Consider the following 27,467-nt stretch of genomic DNA (forward strand, 5'->3'; position numbering starts at 1 on the left):
GCCCTTGCCTCCCCTCCAGTCTGTTTTCAACTTAGAGCTGGAATGATCCTGTTAAAATGTGGGTCAGATCAGGTCACTCCTCTGCTTAAAATTCTCAGATGCTTTTCCATCTCAATAGAGTTAAAAACTAAAGGCCCCCTGCCCTCCATGCTTACTTCTTGTCTTATTACTTTCCCGTTTTCTCTCACCCCATTCCAGCCATGCTGGCCGCCTTACAGTCACTAGAACACACCAGGTAGGCTCCTGCCTTACGGCCTCTGCACTTGCTGTTCCATTTACATGGAATGTGCATTCACAGATATTTACATGGCTTGCTCCCTCGCTCCTTTGGGTCTTCACTTAAATGTCCCTTCTTAGTACAGCTTTCCCTGGCAGCCCTAACTAAAATTGCAGTCCCCAGCCCCCGACATACACACACTATCTCCTTATTTCGCTTTATTTTTCCCTTAAGTATAATCCCCATCTGATACACAATAGTATATGTTTTCCTTCTTTTTGAAGTTGTTGGTTTACCGTCTGTCTGTTGTTGGTTTGCTGTTACTGTCTGTCTGTCTTCCACTAGGAAGTAACCCCCACGAAGGCAGGAATTCATTGCTCAATTCACCAACATCTAGAACAGGGCCTGGCACACAAGAGGCATTTAATAAATGTATGTGAAAGAAATAAATAAGAATAAATAAATGAAGTGATCCTGAAGTATTGTTTTGTTTTCTTTAAAAATATTAGTTGAAAAACAACCCTGTAAGATGTGGATACCAGTTTGTCTTTTTATTAACTTTTTTTTAAAACACGTGAGGTTCCTGATGTTTCTGAGGAAGGTTTCATTGTGTGTGTTCCATCGTTAAAAGTAGGTCATTAAGAACTCCTTAGCAGGCTAATATAATTACCTTTAGAATTAGAAATTAGCTTGATAACTTGCTAATGATAAGAACACAGAAGCAATCAGAAGAACATTAGTTCTATAATCAGTGATATTACTAATTGCTTTTAATGTTTAAAATGATGTCATTAGGGCTAAATGGCAAGATATTTTCCCTATAAAATCCAACCAGGTAACCCTATTTGAAGAGTCTTTCTTGGTGTTCAAACCAACAATCTGATTGAACTGCTCCATCAGAAATATCTCAATTATTTTGGTTCAAAATATGGATGCATTAAAACTACTGATATATACTACCACATTTGGGAAAAAACTGATTTCTTGAACTAGAAATTACATTTTAATGTTTTTTAGATGAGTATTTTCAGGTGGGTATTTCATGATCATCTTCCTATATATGCAAATTGAACCATTTACTAAGCAAGCACAATGTTTTGCAGCTCCAAATACATACTCAGTGATAATAATTTTCCACCAAACCATCTGAGACCACCCATCATTAGCACCCACTACAGAGATGGTCAGTAGACTGCCTGCAGCTTTATAATGTCTTCTAGTGCAGTGTGTAATGAAAAAGTTGCTGCAGTGCCAAGAAAAACCAAAAGAAATCATTAACCTGCCATCAGTTTATTGAGCCTAAATTAAACTTAAATTTGAATTCATTTTAACAGAATAATTCTGTTGAGTTTGAATTCAACTCAAATGGACTACAAGTAGATGTTCTGTTTCTCTAAAAATAGAGGGATAATCTTAAAATCTTGGAATCATTTGACTGGCTGTTAAGAAATGGCAATATAGTAGTTTTAGTTTAAAAGTGGCAATGAAGTAGACAGTAATATAATTCTCTCTAAAACTGCCAGTGTTAAAAAACTGCAATCTAGAATTATGTCATGTCTCTAAAACTGTTTTATTATAGAAATGATAAAAGACTGGATGCTCGTATCACTTAATTCTCTCCACATAACCTACCAGATGGTGCACCAGGATTTCTCCCTGCTTTTGTTAACGTGGAATTTGGATTTTCAACTGTGTTTATGATGTCTTTCATGAGGCTTGATTTAAAATGACGTTTCCTCATCTCTCTGTCAGCAGTGAGATTGGCTATTGTTAATTCTGGTCATGCGTATTGTGAAGGAGAGGACAGGTGTGGCCAACGCTAAACAGCTTGTTCCATATGCAATTCTCTCATTTTCAAAGGATTACATGACCATAAAACACCGTTAATGCTGTCTCTGTGCCAATCACACTTTAACCATTCTTCGATGATCCAGGAAGCACATCAGAATCTTACGAGGGCTGGTAATTGAGTTTTCCAGTTGATACCTGGAGAAATCTTTGCAGGTCAGGTTGGGGGGAAGAATAGAGAATGGGAGAGAATTCCTCAGAGAATAGGTGAGGATGAGAGAAGAGGGAGAAAAGAAAGAGCAACAGAGAAATTTTCACTTCAACGATATTCATTACCTAGATCAAAGACTACATATGACATCCTAAGAGTTCGTGAACTTTGTGCAAATCACAGGGCACATCGACACAATGGTGGCCAGCCTGTGACAGTGATCCTGGTCATCGCTTAGCTCAAGCCACTTATTTAATGGAAAAAGTGGAGCAAGTTGTAAGTAGCGCTGCATTTGGGAAGGAGTAGACATGGACAGGTGGAGGGGAACACAAACTGAAAATGCCCTACCTGTCTTTCTGGCTCACAGTGCTTCAAGTATGTCAGCAGCAGCCATTTCTCCCAGGACATTGTTTCCAAGGTCAGTCTCCCTTAAGTGGGCAGAGTATTTGATCAGGCTAACCAGAGAAAATGACAAGACTAAATAGTGTTGTGTCAAGTGCGGTAACTCAAAGAAACACAGTCCAGTTGTTTCGGAGTATGCTCTTTTCTTTAGGTCCTCTCCACCCTCCCCCACCTCCCTCCCAAAGATGCGGCACTGACCCAATTTGGAGACATCCGGAATCCAGTTTTTTCCCAATTTAATCTCTCTAGTCTGGATGCCTCTCCTAAGTATGTTGGTAGGATAAGGATTTTTAGTTGCCTTAAATCTACCACTCATTTATTTATTCAAAGGATATGGTGTGTTATTGTGCAGAGCTTCTCAGTCTTTTAGATTTTACCTACCAGTAAAATGTCAAATAAGTTGTGGGAACAGGCAAAGGTCAGTTTGGCACCTTTTAGTATGTCTAATAACTCTCACCTGGCAACACTATAAAAGAACAAATATTTTTATATAAAATTAGGAAAGGCACAGTCTCAAAATAAAGGATAGCTTTTTAAATCAAGATTAGCTTTACGAAAAGGAACGCTCTACCTGTCTTTATTTTTCTGTTCTCTTTGAGGTTTGTTCAAAATTCTTCCATGTCTTGGTCTTGGCCTGCCAAGTGGACTTTGGGAATCTCTGGCATTGTGAGTGAGCATGGAATCTGGGTGAAGCCCTGGGTTGCTGGTCAGCTTTTACCTCTTGTCAACCCTGTGATCATGGGCAGGCCATGTGCCTGCCCTCTTGGGTCTTATCTTCCTCATCTGTAAATTTGGCCTCAAAAGGGTGGTTCTACCTATTTCATAAGGTTGTGGAAAAACAGAATGAAGCAGTTTCTATGAAAGCATCTTGCAAAACGCAATATCAGTGATGCTATTAATTCTGAGTTCATACTTACTAAATGCATATTAAGGGCCTAACATTGCAGGGATTAAATGGAATTTAACACATGGCCTCTGCACTGAAAGAAATTATCCTATGACCATCAATAAAACAATTTTGAGCCCTTACCGTGTGCTGGGGATATGAAATTTCAGTTAGGGTCAGTAGTGAATACAAGGCCATTCTCTTGCTTCCCATACACATTTTCTATTGATTGAGCAGCCAGAATTCAAGGCCGGGGCTGAATGGTCCTGCCAGACTCTGCCTCTCGAAGGTCTTGCTCCCAAGGAAACAGTGTATCTAATCAGCACTGGACAGGCTTTGGCTTCCTGAGCTGCCTGACTATGTCCAATTCCTTCAGACAAGATGAGGGAGAGCAGGGGTGCTTCAAGGAGGAAATGGAGAAAGGGGAAGCACAGAAGGAGAGAGGAGAGTGTTGAAGACAAACTTTACAACTCAACAATTCTATATCTAGTCTGAGTCCAGAGGCCATGGATTTTTTTTCCCTTTTCTGTCCATGACCCCAAAGAGGTCATGGATTTAACCACTGCGCTACACAGGCCTCACAAGAGCTATGGTTTTATGGAGCATTCACTATGCATCAGATGTGATCATGGCCACCCACATGCTTAAGCACTTGTGCTTGGCACAAAGGGGCCTTCCAAGGGTGTGAGTGGGGCTGGAAGCCAGCCAAGCTCTGTTTGCCAAGTCCTGGGCATGAAGCATAGACCTGGAAGGGGTAACTTCCTCTGACTCATTGGTGAGAGGTAGTGCCTTTTAATTCATCTGCCCAGAGGGGCTCTTTTTCTAATTCGTATAAAGGTGCTAGCTGGAGCCTTAGGCACTATATTTAACACTTTACATATATGATCTCATTTACCCTGTAACAGTTTCTTGATTTAGACACTATTATTATCCCATTTTTACAAATGAGGGACTGAAATACAGAGAAGTTATTTAGCTTGCCTGAGATTAAATCATGGAGCAGGGATGTGAAGTCAGGCAGTCTGTTTGAAAATAACCATGAAGCATGATTCAAATAAACCAAGAAAATGTTTTAATTTTCAGTAGTTCTCAATATTTAAACTTTAAAAAAGAGAACAAAAAGATTTAAGTATTTAGTGTCAGAACTAAAAAAAAAAAACCACGGGAAAGGAATTGCTGGCACTGGTGCACCTTGTTAGTGGTATTTACACCCCTGTCACACACAGCCAGCGTTGCACAGGGCCCCAATCTCAGAAGGGCTCCTCACTTGGTTTAGTGCTCTATCATCATCATCTTGAAATTCTTAATAATATTTGAACAAGGGCCCATGAGTTTCCATTTGCACTGGGTCCCAACAAATTCTGTAGCCAGTTCCTGCTATCATGTTTAGTGTGGTCAGAGCAGAAAGCAAAATCTAACAAATGGTCAGCTTTAATTAATTGTCAGCCCTATAGACCACTGTTCGGTGAATCCTGGTCAGAGGGAGGCCTCGTTCATGAGGGGAGAACCAGCAGGGTTCTGCACCCAAACCAGCATTTGGTTTCTGCCTTAAAATCAAAGAAGCCATGGATACTGCCTTTAGGGATAGACTTAAGCAGCAGAGCTAGGTAAAGCCTCATCACAAACAAAAGGCATGATATCCTTGACCCTGGACCAGCTAATCTGAAGGTGATGCTAGACCCATGTGGTACCAAGGGTGAACAGTGCCGGTAGGCAGGCGGGTGGTTAGTGCCCCATAATCTCCATCACCAAATCTTACCCCAACATAAATGCATATGCATAAGCCACCCCAAGTAAATATTCAATTAAGCAGACCCCTGGAGCTGACTTTGCTAGCGGGCCCCCTGACAAGTCCCTTGCCTCCCCATTCATTCACTGAGCTCCTCCTTTGTAGATATTCAGGACCCTCAATGATAAAAGGTGAGGAACCATAAATCTGTTCCTCAAAGTGCTCCTGGAGCCTTTTCAATCATCCTCCAACGTGCTCTACAGCTGGCCCAGAACTGGACTTGCTAGGGTAGGGGTGGAGGGTTGTGACGATGGTGCTTCTACTTCCAGGGCACCAGCCTATCAGCACTGCAGAGAGGTGCAGAAGGAAACTGTGTGTTAGATCTGCAAAAGTGGAAATGGGGAGGGGAGCTGTCCTTGAGGTGAGCATGTAGCTCACTTCAGAAGTCACATCAGAAGATCACCCACTGCCTATGAGATAGAGTGAGGTTGAAAAGGTCTAGAATAGATGAATGATACAAAGACCGTGGATGTTAAATTTGGACTAAGCTGTCTTTATGAGTTTACGTTGTAGGTCACTAGAGTAATAAAGAGAAAGTCTTAAAAGCAGCTAGAGAAAAAAGAAATTATGTTCAAAAGAACAAAGATAAAAGTGACAGTGGACTTCTTTTCAGAAACAATGCAAGCATAAGACAGTGGAGCAACATCTTGAAAGTATTAAATGTCAACCAAGAATTCTATATTCAGAAAAAAAATGTTTTTAAATGAAGGCAAAAGAAACTTTCTAAACATACTAAAACTCAGAGAATTCATCACCAGCAGGTCAGGACTATAAGAAATGTATAAAGAAAGTCCTTCAGATAAAAGGAAAATGATACTAGTGCTGTCTTCAGCAGCACATATACTAAAATTGGAACAATACAGAGAAGATTAGCATGGCCCCTGCACAAGAATGAGACACAAATTTGTGAAGTGTTAAAAAAAAAAAGGAAAATGATACTAGATAGAAATTTGGATACATCCAAAGGAATGAAGAACACTAGAAACGGTAAATATGTGAATAAGTATGAAAAACTTTCCCTCTTATTTAAAAAAAATTAAGTGATTAAAACAAACATAATAATGTATTCTGGGATTTATAACATTTGTAATAGTAAAATATATGGCAACAATAAAACAAGGAATGGGAGGGAATGGAAACGTACTATTGTAAGATTCTTAAACTATAAGTGAAGTAGTATATTATTTGAAGGTAAATTGTGATAAACTAAAATGAATAGTGTAAACACTAGAGCAACCACTAAAAAAAAGACTAGTATAGCTAATGAAACAATAAAAGAGATAAAAGTGGAGTTATAAATATTAGTCAATCCAAAAACAGGCAGAAAAATAGTTAAAATTGAACAAAGAACAAATGAGACAAGACAAATGGCATGATGGTAGATTAAAAATCCAACTATATTGATAATCATATTAAATATAATGGTCTAAACAACAATTAAAAGACAGATTGTCCAAGTGGATTTTTTTAAAAAGGTCTCAACTATATGCTGTCTACAAAAAACCCAATTTGGATATAATAATATAGATAGGTTAAAAGTAAAAGGATAGAGACAGATATATCACGCTAATATTAATCAAAAGAAGATTGGAGTGGCTATATTAATATTAGTCAAAGTAGATTTCAGAGAAGGGAATAATACCAGAGATAAGAGAGAAATATTACTAAGGATTTCATAATGATAATGAGGGTCAATTCTTCAAGAGACTTAACAATCCTAAATGTTTATGCACCTCATAACAGAGCTTCAAAATACATCCAGCAAAACTGATTGAACTGCAAGGAGATATAAACAAAGTCACAATTATCTCTCTCTCTCAATAATTGATAGAGCAAGTTAACAGAAAATTTGTAAAGATACAGCAGACTTGAACAACACTTCTGATCAACTTGACCTAACTTATATTTATGGAACAGTTCCTCCAATAACAGCAGAATACACATTCTTTTCAAGTGCACATGGAAGATTTACTAAGATTGATCATAGTCTGGGCCATAAAACAAGTGTGTTCTCCAACCACAGCCGAATTTACGTAGAAATCAATGAAAGAAAAATATGTAAAAATTTAACAAATATGTGGAAACTAAACAGCACTCTTCTAAATAACCCATAGGTCAAAGAAGAAATCAAAAGGGAAATTAGAAAATAGCTTGAGTTGAATGACAATAAAGATACAACATTTCAAAATTTGTAAGATGCAATGAAAGAGTGCTTAGTGTTAATATAAACATTTATATTTGAAATAAAAAGGTTTAAAATCAATAACTTAAGCTTCGCTTTTACCTTAATAAACTAGAAAGAGAAGAGCATATTATACCCAAGGTAAGCAGAATAAAAGAAATAATAAAAAGAACAAATCAATGAAATTGAAAAAAGAAAAACATTAGAGAAAACCAAAAGCTGGTTCTTTGAGAAGATCAATAAAATTGATAAATTTCCAATCAGATTAATTGGAAAAGAGAAAACAAATTATCAGTTTCAAACTTGGAAGAGGAGACATCGCTATAGATCCTACATGAAAAAGATTAGAAGGGAATATATGAATAACTTTATGCCAATAAATTTGAAAACTTACATGACGTGAACAAATTTCTTAAAAAGATACAAACTAACAAAGCTTTACCCAAGAAACAAATAACCAGAATAGCCCTCTATCTATTAAAAAATTGAATTTGTAGTTTTAAAATTTTCCCGTAAAGAAAACTCCAGGTCCAGATGTCTTTGAAGACTAGTGAATTCTATCAAATATTTAGAGTTGAAATAATGACAATTCTACACAAATTATTTCATAAAATACAAGAGGAGGGAACACTTCCTAACTCATTCTGTGAGGCCAGAATTACCCTGATCCCCAATACCATCTGAAGACATTACAAGAAACGTATGGACTAATATCTTTCATGAACATAGATGCAAAAATTCTTAACAAAATGTTAGCAATATACTAAAAGGACAGTACATCAGCAATATATTAAATCTAGTGCTATATTAAAAGTTTAATAAAATGAAGTTTATTAATACATTTATTATAAAAATCACAGCAAAGCTATCCAAATTGTAAATCTTCCCAACCTTCCTGAATAAGGAAGTATATTAGAGAAGGAATCTTTTTCTTCTAAAATAATAAATAGCCATCAATCAAGCCCTCAATCCTCAAATCTTGGCTATGTTCTGTTGCCCTTGATTGCCCCAAGGTGCTATAAGTACTGATGTCCTAAGATGGTGTAGCCTAGAGACAATCCAGAAAGCTTTCTTACAGTGCTGCAGATGCTCACTTGTGGCTTGGCCCACTGGGTATGTGGATTCAGAAAAGTGGAGACATTCAAGGTTGTGAAGATAAACATGGCAAGGAAATATTCTGTTTTCCAGAAGCTTTTGAGAATAGCTCTTTCTCCCTAAGGAGGTTGGGATAACTTTGTAATCATACACAAAGGAGTGTTCCCTCTTGAGTAGGCTGCCTTTCTTCCTCAGGTCACATTGCTTACATTTTACATTGTAAAATTTACATATCTTGACCTTAGGGAAGAAAAATCTGCAAGTCATACCTCTTGCCCTTCCTTAGTTGCCAACTTCTTAAAATGGGGCTTCTAGTGAGGTCTTTGAGACCCCTTTGTGGGCTTACATACAACTGTCTGCCATGCCATTTTTATGATTTCAGGCCTTCCCATAAGATCACATACGAAGACCAAAATGGGTAACTGCTTCCCTCTCAGCTGAGAAATCTCAGTTGGCACTGTTAACAAGATGCAATTAAATCATTGTCCCCATGATTAACCCAAGCACCACGTTTTGGAAGGTGAACAAATAAAGCCTCTTAATTTTCTCCTCACCTTGTTACAATTTGAGTGAATTCCAGCAAATCATTTTCTCCTTCTTTTCCTTTTCCATCTCTGCCATTATCTGCCAAATACAACTTCACTAACCAAGGACCATCTTCAGTCAAATCTTTAATTTTTTTCTTGATTCCTATAAAAAGATAAGAGTATTTGATTATTTTTAGACAATAGTTCCCCCATTCGACCAGCTAAGTTGATTTTATTTTTTAAGATTATACTGATTTTACTTGTGTGAGTGGATGCATTTGGCAATATAGTCAAGGAAATACATATAATTTAAGAAGTCCTTTTTAAAAATACCCAGTACATCTTTTATTCTTTACAACAGCAAGCCCAGAATTGCTCTGTATGAAAGAAAATCTCATTTAAGATTTAAATTGTTGCCTTTACTTTGGCTAAAGAGAAAATCGATGTCTCTAGAAGTTCTCGGTAGAAGCTGAATGCATTGTCTGCTGATCCCGGGGAAATGATAGCCCTTTTTCAGGGATTCACCCCTGTAAAAGAGCCTGCAAAGTTGTCATATTTTTTGAGCTCTAGAAGGACAAATGTGGAGGAAGAACTGTCCTGCCTTCGTAGACTTCATGACTGAGTTCAGTGGTCCTGGAGTCTGGTTCATCCGTGTTCTATCCAGCTTTCACAAAGTTCAGGGTCAGTGCTGTAGGGTGGCATCATGTTCACACTTGATTTACAAGTTTAGGAGTTTGGCAAAGAAAAAAACAGGAAGGGGATGGAGAAAAGAGCCGTGGACATAACGCTGGCTTATCCACTTATAAGTGTGAGATGGGAGAGCTGAACCTCCAGTCAGTCTCAAAGCCTATCACTTCCCGGGGGCCTCCAAGTGTTTGAGGGTAGACGCTTTGTATGCAACATGACCCTCGGAACCCCAGCCAACTACTGCATGCGGGGGCTCGACTGAAAACCAGTGATCTGTTCCAAAGTCGGGGAAGAAAATGCACGGAACTTAGAGATAATATATCTATATGTTGTCTTGTGCAGGCAGTTTAAGGGATTTTAAAGGCTCATGTAGAGAACAAATATATGGATGCCAAGCGGGGGGCGGGGGTGGTGGTGGTGGGATGAATTGGGAGATTGGGATTGACATGTATACACTGATGTGTATAAAATAGATGACTAATAAGAGCCTGCTATATTAAAAAAAAAAAGGCTCATTTAGGGAAATCCCTGGTGGTCCAGTTGTTAGGACTCGGCACTTTCACTGCCGTGGCGTGGGTTCAATCCCTGGTCAGGGCACTAAGATCCCGCGAGCCGTGTGGCCAAAAAAAAAAAAAAAAAGGCTCCTTTAGTTACACAATAATTTTGCCTGACATGCTGACTTGAGAACCTAACCCCAGGGCTAAATGGGACTCTTCTGTACTTGAATTCTTTCAGCATTCAACAAGTATTTTTGAGCTCCTATTATGTGCCAGGCACAGTTCTAGCTGTTGGGAATCCAACAGGGAACAAAAGAGACAAAACTTCCTGCCTTCATAAAGCTGAGAGTGAATGTTAACTAGTGTGTGGGCAGAGCAAGGAAGGGAGGCGAGTGGATGACAACTCGGGATGTTTTCAAGTCACGAAAGAGAACTGACTTTTTAGGGTGATAAATTTGACGTTGGGTCATACTACTCTGCCAGTTAAAAAAAAAAAGCATGCTTTAAAAAAAGATTCAGTTGGTTTATTTGGATATGAATCTAATCTGCTGAGTTATTGAAGGAAATAGGCAGGATTGATTTTCCTTCGAAACATAGTTGGAGGGCTGAAAACGAGCCCATCTTTTAGTTTTACTGGGGATAAGCCTAACTTGTCCAAATCCAATTTGCCCTTACATTCAGGGTATGGGAATGATAGCAAATGACAGCCATTATGAATAATATAACAGTGCTAGTATACTAGCACAGGATCTGGCACACCGTAGGTAACTGTTGAATAAATGGGTGAATTAATGAATAACAGAGTGTAATCATATTGTGGAAAATTTTATCTCACCATTCATTGTTTTTCCAAGCATAGCGTGGTTAATAATGCCCTGAGACAACTCATGAACACGAATAAAATATGATTTTGCTATTTTTGAAATCTCTTCACAAATATGAACACCTGTGAAGAGTTGACTGCCCAGAATGATTAACGACGTGGATCCTAATTGCATGTGGCCCTCATTTCTCTTTGCCCCCTTCTGGCATGCCAGAAAGCAGCAGTCATGAAGCATGAGGCCAAGGGGGCCAAGGCCAAAGGCCAGAGGCCAAATTCCTTTGCAGCCACTCAGCTTTGCAGGGAAAGAAACAAAATGGTCTCAGCCAGTCTACACCCCGACCCGAGCCAGCGTGGCCTAAATGTGTGCCATTGGCGAGGAAGGGAGCTTCCAGGCTTGTGATTGGCCTGGTCCAGCTTGCATCCCTATGGGAAAAAACAATCCAAATCTCCCTCCAGTTGGTGGTAAGAGAGGTAACAATGTCATCTGGGCCCATGAAAAATAAGCAATTTGGAAAATGCTAGTCCAAGGCATGCTCCAGAATTTAGACCTCTAGTGAGTCCCAGTGCCCTGTTAGCGGGTAGGAAGGCTGATGCTGCTTTAGCACAGGGATTTCCTGCTGCAGGCCTCTAACTAAAGTTCAAGCAGAACCAAATTCTTTTCTCCGGATGGGAAACAAATTCCTTGGAGTAAGGGTAAGTACACGCTGAGCCCCTGGTAATACTTGATCCACCCCAGCTGTATTCACTCCAACCAATTTTTACCTAATCTTACACTTCCTTTACTTTAAAACAAAAACAAGCTCACCAACAATGACCACTTTAATTTACGCTCCTCTGTCTCAGAGAACTTAGCAATGGTATAGCGATGCCAGTTGTGCCCGAGACAGGGTGGTGTACTGAAATGAGCAGAATCTCCAGGTTTAAAACCTCTCTGAAAAATGCTGTGTGACTCCCCAGAAAGTCACTTAACTTCTCTGAACCTAAATATCCTCATTGCTGGCATATAGATCATAATACTTACCTCCTAGAGGTATTGTTAAGATTGACTGGGAAACATGGTGAAACAATGGTTGTAGAGGCATGTAGTACACAGCAAATATTACTGCTTAGCTTTCCAGCTGCATTTCTGGACTTCATGTCATTGAAACCCTGGAATGGGTGCAACCTGATGGAGAACCTCCGTGTGTAAGATGTCCCCCTTCTGCCACTGCCTGAGGATCAGATACATATTTACAACTGCATACCTCCCTTAGGAGCCACACCACAGATCCAGTGTGGACTTGCCCTACCTTGAGCTTTCTCCCATTTTCTCTTTGGTTAATTGCCAGGATTCCCCAATTGTCCCTGATTTCAGAATCTTTCTTACCACCCTCATTGCACTGGCTACTAGGTCCTGTCAATTCTCCTTCCTAAATATTTCTAGACTCTACCTTTCCATCACTGCAGGCTCAGTTCTGCACTTTATCTTCTACTGTAAGAACCTCCAAACTCATCTTCCGTCATCCAGATGTCCCTATCTCTAAAACAAGTTCTGTAAGGCTGCTGGAGGTTCTTTGTAAAAATCCAGTTCTTATTATGTCACTGTCTTGCTGTAAAAGCATCATGGCTCCCCCTTTGCTCACAGGAGAAAGTCCTATTCCTTAACAGCATTCATGGCTTTTGGCCATGTGGGCTCCACTGGCCTTTCCAGCTACATCTCCAGCCCTCTACCAATGACCTGACCACTCTGTGGTGAATGTCACACTTCCCATATGCTGAACGCTCCAGGCACTTTCACCCCTGAGCCTCTTCTCACGTGGTTCCCTTTGCCTAGAATGCCCTCTCTTTCTCAGTTGATGAACCTCTTCTCATTCCTTCCAGAGAGAGCTCTGTTTCCCATATGGGCCAACTCCCAAAGGTCAAGTGTAAATTTTCATGGAACCAGAAGTTCCCCAGAGGGGGTCCTCATCTAGCCGTTTCTGAGACCAACAGGTGGGCATCACACATTCCTATGGGCGTCGGACTGTGAGCCACTACTCAAATGTTCATCTGTGGATGCCAGGTCCCGGTAGGACCTTCTTCTTGACGTTGATTTTTTTTTTTTAACTTATTAAAACAGCTTCTTTCCATCAACAAGGAGCATACGTGATTTTCTGTGTAATTAGCCAGAGGTTTATCAGCCAGAATATAAATTCTATTGATTGCAGCACTTAAGGAGGCAAAGTGTAATTAGGGTTGGATGATTCACACCTTGGACTTTGGAACCTGTCCACAACGGTTTCCATTGTTTAGCTATCACTCACGATAAAATCCTGAGTAAAATAATTTCTGGATTATAACCAGTAACTTCCTGACTTGGAACTAATAAAGCTGTTTTGAAGATTTCATCTGGACTTTTGAACTTGACCTTGCACTCCTTAATGCCACTAAGCATCCCTATGGTCTGTGCCGATGATATAAGCAATAATGCTTTATTTTGGGAAGTGAATTTGCCACCTGGGTGGCATTAGTACTGTAGTTAGGGTCTGATCAATCCCAAGCTTGGGGACTGAACGGGGCACAGGGAAGCTGCCTTATCTGCAGATGACTCTTCCTGATGACCTTTCGGTGACTTTCAGTCTTCCGCCATCTTCTGGCTCTTTATGGACCTGACGAGACTGTGACTACGATAAGTCAAGCCAGACATCACCCAAGTGAGTGCTATCACCCTCCAGGCCCAGGGTCGACAGCTCTTGTAAACCCTTGGTACAGAGCCATGGGGCTCAGAGGTGGCCAGACTGGGTCTAGAAGAGACAAAGAAGCCGGAACAGAAGCAGGTCTGGGCCCTGTTTGTTCTGTGCTTTCCATGGCAAAGAAGAGGCATCTAGGAGCCTCGCTCTGCTTTCTGATTTTCTTTACTCAGCAAAATAAATCAAGAGTAGGCAATCTGATTTTCTTCAAGTCTAAAACAGTGGTTCTCGAAATGTGGGCCCTGGACTAACAGCATCTGCGTCACCTGAGAACTTAATAGAAACGCAAATTCTCAGCTTTATCTCAGACCTACTGATTCAGATCCTTGGGGGGGCAGGATCCAGCAATCTGTGTTTTAACAAGGCCTCCAAGGTGCCTCTAATGCTGCTCAAGTTTGAGAAACACTGATCTAATAATTTTTCATATTCAGTGATGCTTTGAGGCAAGACGGGCTTGGACAAACAGACATCTACCTTCTGCGAGCATAGAAATGGAATACTCTATCCATTGCCTCTTCTATCAACTTGTAGATGGCTGCTCCATGTAAAGTTGTCACGTTCTTGTAATCATGCATTTGGAAGGAAAATAAAGGGTGTCAGGCTTCTGAATGGGGGTTTTGACTCATACAATATTGTGAGTTCAACTTTCCAAGCAGCAGGCCAAAAGCCTCTTGTCCACAAAGGGGCGAGCATAAAAATAGTTTGGCTGTTTCCAATTGGAACCAAATGGAAACCATCTGGACTCCTCACCCAGGAGGTTGATGTAAATCAGCTCAATCTGACCCTTTATTTTGAAACAAGTAAAACTCTTCTACCAAAGACCAAACTCATCCCCAGATAAATAAACACCTTATGACTATGAAAGTAATTATCCAATATGGGAAGCTGTTTTTTAATTTGTTTTGTGAATTCTGGATAGCATGAAAATGCTCTACTTTGACAGGAAGCTATAAAGTAAATATATCTTAGATACAAAGTTGTTTCTATTGATTTGAGGCACAGGATTCCTTGGGAGACAAAAGACTTTAATGGCTCCCATTGTCCATTGGATTAAGTCCAAACTCGTGGCCTGACATGCAAAGTCCTCCTTAATGTGACCCACACCGTCTTGCCAGGTCCATCCTCCCGCATCCTCTTGTTCCAGCTAAACTTGTAGGCTTGTGGCTTGCATTGTTTTTTAGTTAAAATTTTTTTTTTAAATTTTTTATTGCGATAACATTGGTTTATAACATTATATGTTTCATGTGGACAACATTATATTTCTACTTCTGTATACACTACAGTGTGCTCACCACCAAAACTTTAGTTTCCATCCATCACCATACAATTCATCCCTTTTACCCATTTCACCCTCCACCCCAATGCCCTTCCCTTCTGGTCACCACTACTCTGTTCTCTGTGTCTATGTGTTTGTTTTTGTTTTGATTCAGTTCGTTCATTTATTTTGGTTTTTGTTTGTTCATATTCCACATTAGTGGAATCATACGGTATTTGTCTTTCTGTCTGATTTATTTAACTTAGTATAATAACCTCAAGATCCATCCATGTTGTTGCAAATGGCAAGATTTCTTTCTTTTTTTTAAATGGTTGTGTAATATTCCATTGTATATACACCACAACTTCTTTATCCATTCATCCATTGATGGGCACTTAGGTTGTTTCTATATCTTGGCTATTGTAAATAATGTTGCAATGAACATAGAGGTGCATATATCTTTTTGAATTAGTGTTTTTGCATTCTTCTGGATAAATACCCAGAAGTGGGATAACTGGATCATATGGTAGTTTTATTTTTAATTTTTGAGGAATCTCCGCTGCACCAATTTACATTCCCACTGACAGTGTTTGAGGCTTCCCTTTTCTCCACATCCTCACCAACGCTTGTTTTTCTTGCCTTTTTGATAATAGCCATTCTAACTGGTGTGAGGTGATATCTCATTGTGGTTTTGATGTGCATTTCTCTAATAATTAGTGATGTTGAGCATCTTTTCATGTGCCTGTTGGCCATCTGTATGTCTTCTTTGGAAAAATGTCTATTCAGCTCCTCTGTGGCTTGCATTCAGGCCTTTCTTCCTCACTTAAGTCTTTCTCCATATAAGTCCTTTCTTTCCACATCAGGTTAGCTCATAGCTCATTCACAAAGCCTTCTCTCCAATTCCATCTCTGGGAAGAATGCCCTCTGAACCCAGTGTCCATATTTGGCCCTTGGCAGATGCTGCCTTGTGTGGTTTTCCTTTTCCTAGGTGTATATCCTGTCTCAAAACTACATTCTGAGTTCTTTCGTTATGAATTGAATTGTGTCTCTTCCCAAAATTCATATGCTGAAGTCCTAACCCCCAGTTCCTCAGAAAGTGATCTTATTTGGAAATAGGGTTATGGCAGATATAATTAGTTGAGATGAGGTCACACTAGAGTACAGTGGGCCCCTAATCCAATATGACTGATGTCCTTATAAAAAGGAGAAATTTGGACACAGACACACACAGGAAGAATGCCAGGGGAATGTGAGGCAAAGACTGGGGTGATGCATCTACAAGCCAAGGAACACCAAAGATGGCCATTAATCCAGCAGAAGCCATGAGAGAGGCATGGAACAGGTTCTCCCTCAAAGCCTCCAGAAGGAACCAACTCTGCCAACATCTTGATCTTGATTTTCAGGCTCCAGAACTGTGAGATAATACATTGCTGTTGTTTTAGCCACCCAGTCTGTGGTACTTTGCTATGGCAGCCCTGGGAAACTAATACACTCCTAAAGGGCAAGAGCACACCTTGTGCCCCACACAGAACTGGCACCTGATAACCATCTTCTGTTGAGGCAGCTGCAGTGACCGGAAGATAGTTCCCTGGGGCAGAGACCGGGGATCTCTCTTGCTACATCCCTCACACACCAGCCAAAAATGGCCCTGAGGACATTTAATTCCATTAGTGTTGACTGAAAGAATGACATAGAGCCTGGAAAACTGTAAGATACTGGACTCCCCAGGGGACCTGTCAGGAGACTGTATACAGCTAGTTCATGAAGGTCAAAAGAAGCAAGTTTGGTACTTTCGGGTCAGGTTTTAGTAACTGAAAGGTTGCTATTGTGACCTGGGCCTTAACATAGCTATTATTTAAAAGCTAAAGGATAACTAATAGTATTGCTTTTTAAAAAAAACTTTTTCCTCAAACTATTCACCTTCTGTAAGGGTTTAACATCTCAGGGCCTACTTAAGGGTGGCGGTCTGGGGGGCTCGAGTGAGGGCTGGTGCACAGGAGGCATCATATTCATGAAGGACTCACATTCAGACCCTGGTGTCATCGCCTAATGAGGTCAGGCAGGTATTCTCTGTGTTTTTAATGTGTGTTAGAAGAGTTTGCTTGTGAAACATAAAGACTTCAAATATTATGCATTTTTAAACCTTTGCTATCAATTAACTGAAAAAGAAATTTTAGCTCAAGTAGCTCAACAAATAGAAGTGGTCAGAGACGCTCTCCAACCTTGGGAAGCCTTGAAGTTCCCAGATAGATTTTGTCCTTTTGGTCTTTCTGCAGTGCCAACGTGACGGCACAGCGTGATGCACATGCCTCGTCTTTGTCCCTAAAGTCTAGATGCAGAGTGAGAATGAGGGGCCCAGCAGTCCTCGCCCCTCAGATGTCATCTGGCCCAGTGTGAGGACTGTCCTCTCCATGGCTACCTGTCTTGGAGACACTCATCCTCCTCGTCCCCAGAGGAACCCCAACCAACTCCTCTGAAAGCATCCTTGGTTGAAAATAGTCCCGGATGGTAACTGTCTGAAACAAATGATAACCTACATGGTGCTCCTCTTCCTCCCCGCCACCCCCTTCTCCTCTTCCTCCTTCTCCCCTTTAGTAGATTTTCCAAAATCTACTAGCGCTATCCAGAGGAAAGACTATATTTACATCAGACAACAGAGCCAGGGTCTGATAAATGTTCTCACTTTACCTTTTCATCTGACTTTTTAGATCATAAAGTTGTATTTTTTGAATTCAGTGAGATTTCACAGAAAAGATACAAGGATAATTCAAGGACAGGAAAAAGACCACACAAGAACAGATTAAAATTGAGGAAGAGAAAGCCAAAGGGTGAAGAGCTTCATTATAAGGGCCTGTTGCCTTCCACAAACTATTAAAAACAAAACAAAAGAAACAAACAAGAAAACCAGAACAAAACAAACACACAAACAAAAAAACCGAAGTGGACTAAAACAGATTAACAGAAATTTAGGTTAGCTGCCACAAGGAGTTTCCCAAAGGCTGCTCTGCTGACACACTCAGTGACTGATCGTCTTGTGCTGTCTCTTCATAACTTCAGAATGTTCAAGCTGGAGTGGAATTTAGGAAGCTGTGAGCACAAGTGCTCGACTTGCAGAGCAGGATGCTGAGACCTAGGCATCAGGGCAAGTGCTGGGAACAGAATCCTGGTTCCCTACAAACCTTTAACACTTGGATAGCTTCTCACTTAGTTTAATCCTGCTCAGAGGTTATGGAGCTGGTGACTTCTTAAAGTTCCCTCTGAATGACTCCATTTCTGCTTCTAAGGAAGAAGCATAGGAGAAAAGTTTCCAAGCTGAATTTATCAGGTCCTGCTGGCTGTTTATTGCAGAGATATTCCCATAATTGTTTTCTGGCCCTGTTGAATGTGCTAAAGACGTATTCCTCTGGTGGATATGGCTAAGCTGTTCTATATTTGGTTTATATGAAGCCATCAGATGAGTCTTATTTTCTCCACTTGAGTTTTTCTCTCTGTTTGGGGTAATTACCTTAGTAAGGGGAACACACAGCCTATGAAAGGAGGAAGTGATTTACAAGATGAAGGAAGTGGGAGGAATAGTTGAAACAACCACAAAAATACCTTTTTTTCTCTTCTTTTTCCCTGAAGTAGTTTTCACTGTTACAGCTCCAGATGACTTTGTAATCTGGTTCAAAATTGTACTTCCTCTCTGTCTGGCTGTATGGAAAAATAAAAAAAGATTTAAAAAAGCTAATTCAAAGTTGCATGAATGGATTTTTCTCTGTTTTCAGCCGCACTGTGCAGCATGCGATCTTAGTTCCCCAACCAGGGATCGAACCCGTGCTCCCTGTAGTGGAAGTGCGTAGTCTTAACCACTGGACTGCCAGGGAAGTCCGCATGAATGGATTTTTGACACACTTTAATATTCGTTATTGCCTTCATTTTATGTACACTTTGGACAGAGGTATTTCTCATAAAAGAGAATTATCTGACCCACTGACTTCACTTCAGTCCTGTCTTTTTCATGTTTCTCCCCTCAAAGGCTTGAGGAGACTATGCAACTAAGCAGGGCTCCAAGAATCATCCTGCAGGGCCTTGTGTAAATTCTTCTTTCTGCTCCACAGCTGCGCTCTATAAAAGTGGCTCCAATCTCGGGAATTGGTAAGAACGTAGCAGAGAGGAACCCATTTTTGGCATATTTAAAAATACATATTGGTGTGTTATCACACTGGAGTCGTTCTGGACCCTTCTTTTCCTTTCTCTTGCACCCCACATCCCATCCATCAGGAAACAGTGTAGATGTAGGACCTCCTCTGCTGCTGCCCTAGTCTCACCCGGGTGGAAGCCTCTCATCTCTCACCACCACCTCTCATCTGGATGACAACGGCCTCCCGAAAGATCTCTGTGCCCTCCACCCACACCCAATCCGTTTGCTACCCAGATTGAGGGTCCTTCTCAAACCTAAGTCCCAACTAAGTCCTGATTCCTCTGCGCCTTCCTAGCTAACAAGGCCCGTGACCCCCTGGCCCCTGTTATTGGCCAGGCACCTGCCGCTCCTTGTGCACAGGCCCTGGGGCATTCCTGGAATGCTCCCCATTTATCCGCAGGCTCACTCCCTCACCTTCTGTGTCTGTTCACAAATGCCACCTCTTCAAGGAGGCCTACACTCAACCATCTATTTAAAGTCATTCTAAATTTACATGCCTTTTGGCCCTATAATTCCACTTCTAAGAATTTTCAGTATTGGTTACATTTGCACATGAGAGTGTGTGTGTGTGTGTGTGTGTGTGTTAATAAGAAAGTTAGCAAACAAGAAAGCTATTTGGATTTGGGGGAAAAATAAAATAAGTTCACACCACAACCATCTTTTCCTACACCAGATTCCCAAACGTGCTTATCTTGCTTGATTTTTTTCATTTTTCCATAGCAGTTATCATCTCCTAATAAACTATAACAGCTCTATATTTCTTATGCCTTTAAAAAATTGTCTGATTCCCGCACCCTTCACACACACCTAGGCACACACATACACGGCATTCCCAGCCCCTCTTCAGGGGCAGGGATCTTAGTTTTATGCTCTAATGTGTGTAAGGAAAGACACAGGTGCACACACACACACGTATGAAGGAAGGAAGGAAAGAGCATTGTTACCGATTGCATTTTACACATTATAACAAGCGATTAAGGAAACAAACTTGTCGTTGGCATTCGTGCCTCTTTGGCTGTGGGCAACAGAAGGCTTCTGTGCCCACCTCTGGCAAGGAGAAGTTACTAGGAGGCCTGGGGCAGCTCACAGAGCAGAGAGGAAACCAAACATCTGGGCCTTACGGAGCATTGGCCTCAAAACGTTTTTGCCCTCATAACATCCTAGAGGAATATGGAAAAGCTATATACAGTCTCGTACATTTTTAGTCTGGTATCTAAACTTGTTCATTGTAAGTTTTAAAATTTCAAACGATGAAATTTCTAGCATGTAGGAAATGTTGACATTTAAAAGTAAAATCTGGGAAGGAGGGAGGAGTTTGGGATTAACATATACACACTACTATATATAAATAGATAACCAACAAGGACCTACTGTATAGCACAGGGAGCTCTACTCAGTACTTTGTAATAACTTATAAGGGAAAAGAATCTGAAAAAAATAGATATATATGTACATATAACTGAATCACTTTGTTGTACACCTGAAACTAATACAACATTGTAAATCAACTATACTTCAATAAAATAAAATAAATAAATTTAAAACAATAAAAATGAAGTCTGTTATACCATTCTTTTAAGTATATCAGATGGAATCTAAATTCCAAGCACTTTGATACCCATCATCATGCATTAAAAAATACCAAACAGCTCGAAACATGAGCAATTCTTTTTGAGTGATTGAAAGTTTTACATGATTCCCTTTTTTCCCTGTTATTTCCATTTTACTAACTCTGCAGAATTTTATATTTGAAAGTCATTTATAGGCCATCCTGTAATACTTCTCTGTAATAAAAATGCTTCATTTACAAATATTTAAATTTTAAAAATTTCTTGGGCTCGTAAACCTCTAAAGTATTAAAAATTCTTCTGAAGTTATTACTCAATCTTTAGAAGTATGCAATTGATTAATACAACATATGTATTTTATATATTTTGATAAATCCTAAATAAATACAAAACTAAAATTTTATTGACTGCCTTGCCCAAAGAGATGGATGGTGCTGTTTTATTTATTTGTTTTTATAATTAATTCATGTATTCATTAAAGAATATTACTGCTAAAATGAGGCAGGCTTCAGCATCAATGTTTTTTCTATTTTTCATTGTTATAGTTGGAACTTCTGAGAAATCTTGTTCAGGTGGATGGCAATGGAATAATGCCAGACCTAATCTCCTTTGTCCCCCAAATACAGGACACCCAGTTCAATTTAATGTCAGATAAACAAGAATAATTATTTTAAGTGTATCCTAAACATTGCATGGAACATACTTATAATACATTATTTGTTTCTCATCTAAAATTCAAATAAATCCTAGAAGGAGTTTTATCACAGCAGTATTATTCAATTCTTTGAACTCCTGAGTTACAGGCTAAAAATTAATATAGTGGTTGATCAAAAAAATCTTTTTTAATGATCTGTCCATTGATAACTTAAGTCCTCCTTCAGTTTTGTTAAAAGCAAAAATTGGAAGCCACACGATGTGTAAAAATTGATTTGTCACTGAGTTATTAGAGCCATTCATTTTCTTAACGCTTATATTCATATTTCGAATTGTCTCTTTGTTTTTGCTCCCTAGAGGAGATATTCTGATCAGATACTGGATGGGAGACAAGCGTACCTTTGTTTGCAAAGTAGAATGATGATTGTGACCAACGATATTAACCACAGGTACTGGGTCATTATGGAAGGTGAGAATCTGGACATTTTAAAAAACCATCCACACCCCCTCAAACATAGCCACTGGGAAGTTTATGTGTACTCTTTTTCTTAGTGTGTTTGGGCTGCTATAACAAGACACAATAGACTGGGTGGCTTATAAACAACAAACATTTATTCCTCACAGTTCTGGAGGCTGGGAAGTCCAAAATCCAGGTACCAGCAGATTCAGTGTCTGGTGAGAGCCTGCTTCCTGGTTCATAGATTGCCATCTTCTTGCTATAACCCCACATGGTGGAAGGGGCAAGGGAACTCTCCGGGGTCTCTTTTATAAGGGCACTAATCCCATTCATGAGGGCTCCACCTTCATGATCTAATCACCTTCCAAAGGCCTCCACCTCCTAATATCATCACTTTGGGGGTGAAGACTTCAACCTATGAATTTGGCAGGGGGGGTGGGGATGACACAAACGTTCAGTCCATAATGGTAACGTACACACCAGCACAGAGTAAAAGTGCCTTCTATTTCAGAACTGGATCGATAGACCTCTGCTCAGGCAAATTAGTTTTCCCATCTTGATTTCACTTCTTTGTCAGCAGGATTAGCCATAAATGAAAAGAAGAGGCATATGAGGCAATAAAAATGATTACGGTATCTTGCCAGCCCTCACCTGGCCCCAGGGGGTGTGGGACCAAAGCCCCGCCAGCTGGACTTTGCCACCCTCAAATGTGCTTCTTGAGCCAAGAAATCCAGCACCGACCCCCAGCAACCCATGCTGTAGCACATCCTGCCAGACCCCTGGAGCTCCCTGGTCCCTGACCTTTACAACTCTGCCTTAAAACAAACTGGGTTGAACCCCCCGTATGGCTGTATTTGGAGATGGGGCCTCTACGGAGGTACTTAAGATTAAATGAGATCATAAGGGTGGGGCCCTGATCAGCTAGGATAGTGCTCTTATTAGACACCAGAGAGCTCACTCTCTCTTCCGGGTGCACACACCTAGGAAAGGCCATGTGAGGACACAGCAAAAGGGTCAGAGAATAATTGTATTTCAATAGTTTTCACTGAGATCTAATTGACATATAGCATTTGTTTCAGGTGTACAACGTAATGATTCAATATTTGTATCTATTGTGAAACGATCACTACAATAAGTCTAGTTAACATCCATCACCATACATAGTCACAAATATTTTTTTCCCCCGTGATGAGAACTTTTAAGGTCTACTCTCTTAACAACTTTCAAATATGCAATAGAGCATTGTTAACTATAGTCACCATGCTGTACGCTAGACTTCAGCTGTTTATCTCCACTTTTTTCCAGCAAGTAGAGTGGTCGTGTTCACCAATATGCTTCAAGCTAGGAAAGGGTTGTTTTTGCTGTAATGATAACGATGATAGTGATGATGATAATTAACATCCCTCAAGGACTTATTGTGTGTAAGGCATGTGCTAACTGCTTTACATTATATCATTTAATCTGCACTAAACACCAGGGGGGTAGTTATCATTATGTTTATTTTGTAGCTGAAGAAACTGAAGTTAGATCAATTTGACGATTCGCCCAGAGTCACGCACAACTGGAGTAGGATTTGAACCCAGGTCTGACTCTAAGTCTATGCTACTAACTTGCTACAATTTACTGTTACCAATGATTAAAAGTAGTCAGCTTTAAAATGTGTCATGAATATGTGTACTTGGGATCTATTAAAACAAACGATAACCCTTTTATGGGGAAGTAAGCAGCTGTTGTTCTCATCTGTCCTGCATCTGTCCGCCTCATCTGTCTACTTCTTTGAGGGGGACTGCCACTTCCCTGCTGGAAATCCTGTGATTCTGGTAGCGCTGCCCGTCACAGTGTTTCACCCCACCCCCATGGGGTGTGTGATCAGTCCTGGCCAATCATGGTTTACCATGACCTGGACTGTAGGGATTGGTCCAAGAGGTAGATATGTGACCCAAGGAGAGCCAATTAGAGCCTTCCAATGGGATTTGACCCGCAGTCACCGGAAGAAAGAGGTTCACACTTTCTGGGTGATTACAAGTAATGATGATACAGCCCTGGGACTGCTGGCGGACATGTCAACTGCTGTTCCTGCTTGGAGGAAGCCTGTCTGCCCTGGGAGAGAAGGCCAACCCTGGCAAGGGAAGTAGAGTCACGAGCAGCAAACTCGGGGTTTCCTGATGACATGGTTTGAGCTCCTGAATTCAGCCGTCTCTGAGGCAGCTCCACCTGTGGACGCCTCAGTTATGTGAGCCAATAAATCCCTATTTATCTTTAGTTCTGTTTGAGTTGCTTTCACTTTGAACTGAAAGAGTGCTGATTAACATGCTGTACTAGTTTCCTATTGCTGTAGTAACAAATGACCACAAACTTAGCGGCTTAAAACAATACAAGTGTATTGCCTTACAGTTCTGGGGGTCAGAGTCTGAAATGGGTCTTATAGCCAAAAGTGAAGGCATCAGTGCACCTGCATTCGTTTTGGAGGCTCTGGGGAAGAATTCGTTTCCTTGACCTTTCCAGCTCCTAGAGGCTGCCTACATTCCTTGGCTCATGGCCCCTTCCCCACTTCACTCCAACGTCTCCTTCCACTGTCCCATCTCCTTCTCTCTGACTCTGACCCTCCTGCCTCCCTCTTATAACAATCCTTTTGCCATGTGAGGTAACATAGTCACAGGTTCTGAAGATTAGGACAAAGACATCTTTGGGGGTCTTTTATTCTGCTCCCACACATTCTCAGGAAGAGGAATCTCCACTGATCACTGGGGAGGTCACTTTTAATCGCAAAGCAAATGTTCCTTCTTTCAGATGGCCCCAACAGAGTTTAGCACCAACTTCCCCACTGCTTACCTTGGAGCACCTGAGGGGGATTCCTGGGGTCTGGTGAGGAAGTGGCTGGCTGGTCTTTCCCCTGCATCTCTGCATACTCTGCTAGGGGTCGGAGGAGACCCAGAGCTCCAGAACACTGCAAGTGATTGCCATCAAGGTGCAGCTCACTGGGGAAGGGGCGAAATACACTGTTCATTTGCTGTTCTTTCCACTTTCTCAAACTTGGATTTGGGTCTTCACCTCATAAAATAATAGACCTAGTTACAAACTAATAAATAATCTTAATAAATAATAATAGACCACGTCATAAAAAATAGACCTAGTAGCCACATCAACTGGCCAAAATATGCATTTAGCATGACATCCTTGATTCTCAAATGTAACTAAAGGATCTTTCTATTATAATTAAGAAAGGGAAAACAAAATAACTAGAGGGGAAGAAGATGATTAAAAACATCATAACAGGGCTTCCCTGGTGGCGCAGTGGTTGAGAATCTGCCTGCCAATGCAGGGGACACGGGTTCGAGCCCTGGTCTGGGAGGATCCCACATGCCGCAGAGCAGCTAGGCCCGTGAGCCACAACTGCTGAGCCTGCGCATCTGGAGCCTGTGCTCCGCAACAAGAGAGGCCGCGATAGTGAGAGGCCCGTGCACCACGATGAAGAGTGGCCCCCGCTTGCCGCAGCTGGAGAGAGCCCTCGCACAGAAACGAAGACCCAACACAGCCAAAAAATGAATAAATAAATAATAATTAAAGGTGCTAATAATTTAAAAAAAAATCATAACAAAAAAATCAAAGGAACTCATGGGCTAGTAGGCTCTGTAAGTAACTGGTTATATAAGTCAAGACAGAACAGTGCCAAGTTGTAGGAGGGGGAGCAGGGGACCTTCTCACCAAACGGCACTCTGGCGTATGACGGAGCCCAGCCTCGGCCCGCTCCTTGGCCCTAGACCACAGTAGCGCAGACTAAGGCCTTGAAGCCTTTGGTTGTTCTCCAGGCCTGAGAAAATACTGTCAATTTCTTCATTTCCAAATCTTAAAAAAAAAAAAAAAATGATAGGAGCAAATAAGTAACTTTTAAAACTATGTCACCATTAGATTATTAATTTTAAGGCACTCCCCAGGGCAGTTAGAGGAACTTTTGCTGGTCCTCAGTTTGGGATTCCAGGGCTGGGGGGGGTGGGCTGGGATGATTGTGGGGGGCAGCCTGTGTGTGGAGGAGGGGGAACCAGAGTCTGCCTCCTGGGCAAAGCTAGCGGAGGACTGTTTGCAGTACCCATTCAGGGAGCAGACAGAGAGCAAGCTGTGAATCCTGAAGACAGGAGAAGTGGCCCAGCTGGCAGGGACCAAGGAGTCGGGGAAGACCCAGTGGTACTAGGGTTCAGTGGTACTAGGGCTCTGTAAGGAGAAGTCTTTTAAGCCATGTCCAGGGCAGGTTCAAGAAAGTTCAGCCTCTTGGCTCTCCTTGGCCCTGAGGTGCTCCTTGCCTTGTATTGCACAGTCACTAGAGTTTGCAAAGTGAACACCCATCAACTCATTCATGCCGGCAACAGCCTCTAGGGGTAGGTAGGTATTAGGTCAATAAATTGAGGACCAATGAGGTAACGGGACATCTTCAGGGAATTTGGAATGTCAAGGCTTGAACTTTAAAATGAAGTGAGTAGTATTAACAGAAATAACTTTGAAAATTTATTAATTCATTCAATGAGTAAATATTGAGGGCCAGCTACCATGGCGGCTGTGGGGATGCAGCTGTGTATAAGAAGGAGGGGTACCCTGCCTGCTGGACTTCACAGCCTATCAGGGAAGACAGTGAGGAAGGAGCTCCAATCCCCAGAGGCTGGTAACCTGCAAGCTGACCAGTGTTGAGGTCTTGGTGCTGACCCCAGCTCCTCAACCCTGACAAATCTAGGCGTCTTAGCAGCAGCAGGATTTCCACTGACGATTAAAGTAAGCTGTTTCCTGAAGATGGAAATCCCTTCTTTCTTCCCCCCAGTGCAGATCTTTGGGTCCAGCACAGGAACTGGAGTCTAGAGGGGTCTCTTAGCAGTGGGGCTGGGTCTGCCTGGCCCAGTTGGGGAGCTGGGAAGACCCCGTGGCCAATCCTGCATCACTGCATGGTATCCCAAGGACCCTGACCTTCTGCTGCCCTGTGTTAGGAGACCCTGACTACGGCTCCTCCCAGCAATTCAGAAAGCTGGAGAACCTCCACAGAATACTGGCTCTCCCCAGCTCTTGCTGATGGACTTGTCCACTGTCACCACCAGGGCCCTAATAAGGTCCTAGTCCTTTAATGGGGGCTTTGTGTCATTGTGATACCACTTCTCAGGCATGACTCATCTCTTTCACTTCACAGCCCACTGGCCTTTTGAGTACAAGGCATCACCTGATTCCATGGGAAGAATCACGGAATCATAGACTTGGGAAGTGGAAGAGATCATCTCACTATAGATCAGAGAAGTCACGTGACCTACCCCAGATCACACTAGCAGTTTGAAATTATTTATGGATGGTAAATTATAGACCCCAGCAATCTAGTAGCATGGATCAGAGGTGGGCTCTGATTCAGACACCTGAATTCACATCTAGGCTCCATCCCTAAGAGCTGAATGGCCTTGAACAAACCAATTAATCCCCCTGAGTCTTTCCTCACCTATACTCAAGGGTTAGAAATGGTATATATCTATCATTATGTATCATACATCTCTATGTAATGGTCAACATCTA

At 41.3% G+C, this 27,467-nt stretch overlaps 1 pseudogene across 1 annotated transcript in view; it reads right to left on the reverse strand.

Annotated features, from left to right (window-relative positions):
• LOC309629534 overlaps positions 1-27,467 on the reverse strand; it is a 48,488-nt pseudogene that overhangs the window by 10,348 nt on the left and 10,673 nt on the right. Inside the window, exons 4-7 of the transcript in view lie at positions 25,635-25,775; positions 24,739-24,907; positions 9,125-9,318; positions 2,565-2,671 (exon numbers count right to left, since the gene is read on the reverse strand). The product of the transcript in view is annotated as an uncharacterized misc_RNA (transcript). The remainder of the gene's footprint in view (positions 1-2,564; positions 2,672-9,124; positions 9,319-24,738; positions 24,908-25,634; positions 25,776-27,467) is intronic.

The sequence above is a fragment of the Balaenoptera borealis genome (genome assembly GCF_965194805.1).
Source record: "Balaenoptera borealis genome assembly, chromosome: 5".
Lineage (NCBI taxonomy): Eukaryota > Metazoa > Chordata > Mammalia > Artiodactyla > Balaenopteridae > Balaenoptera > Balaenoptera borealis.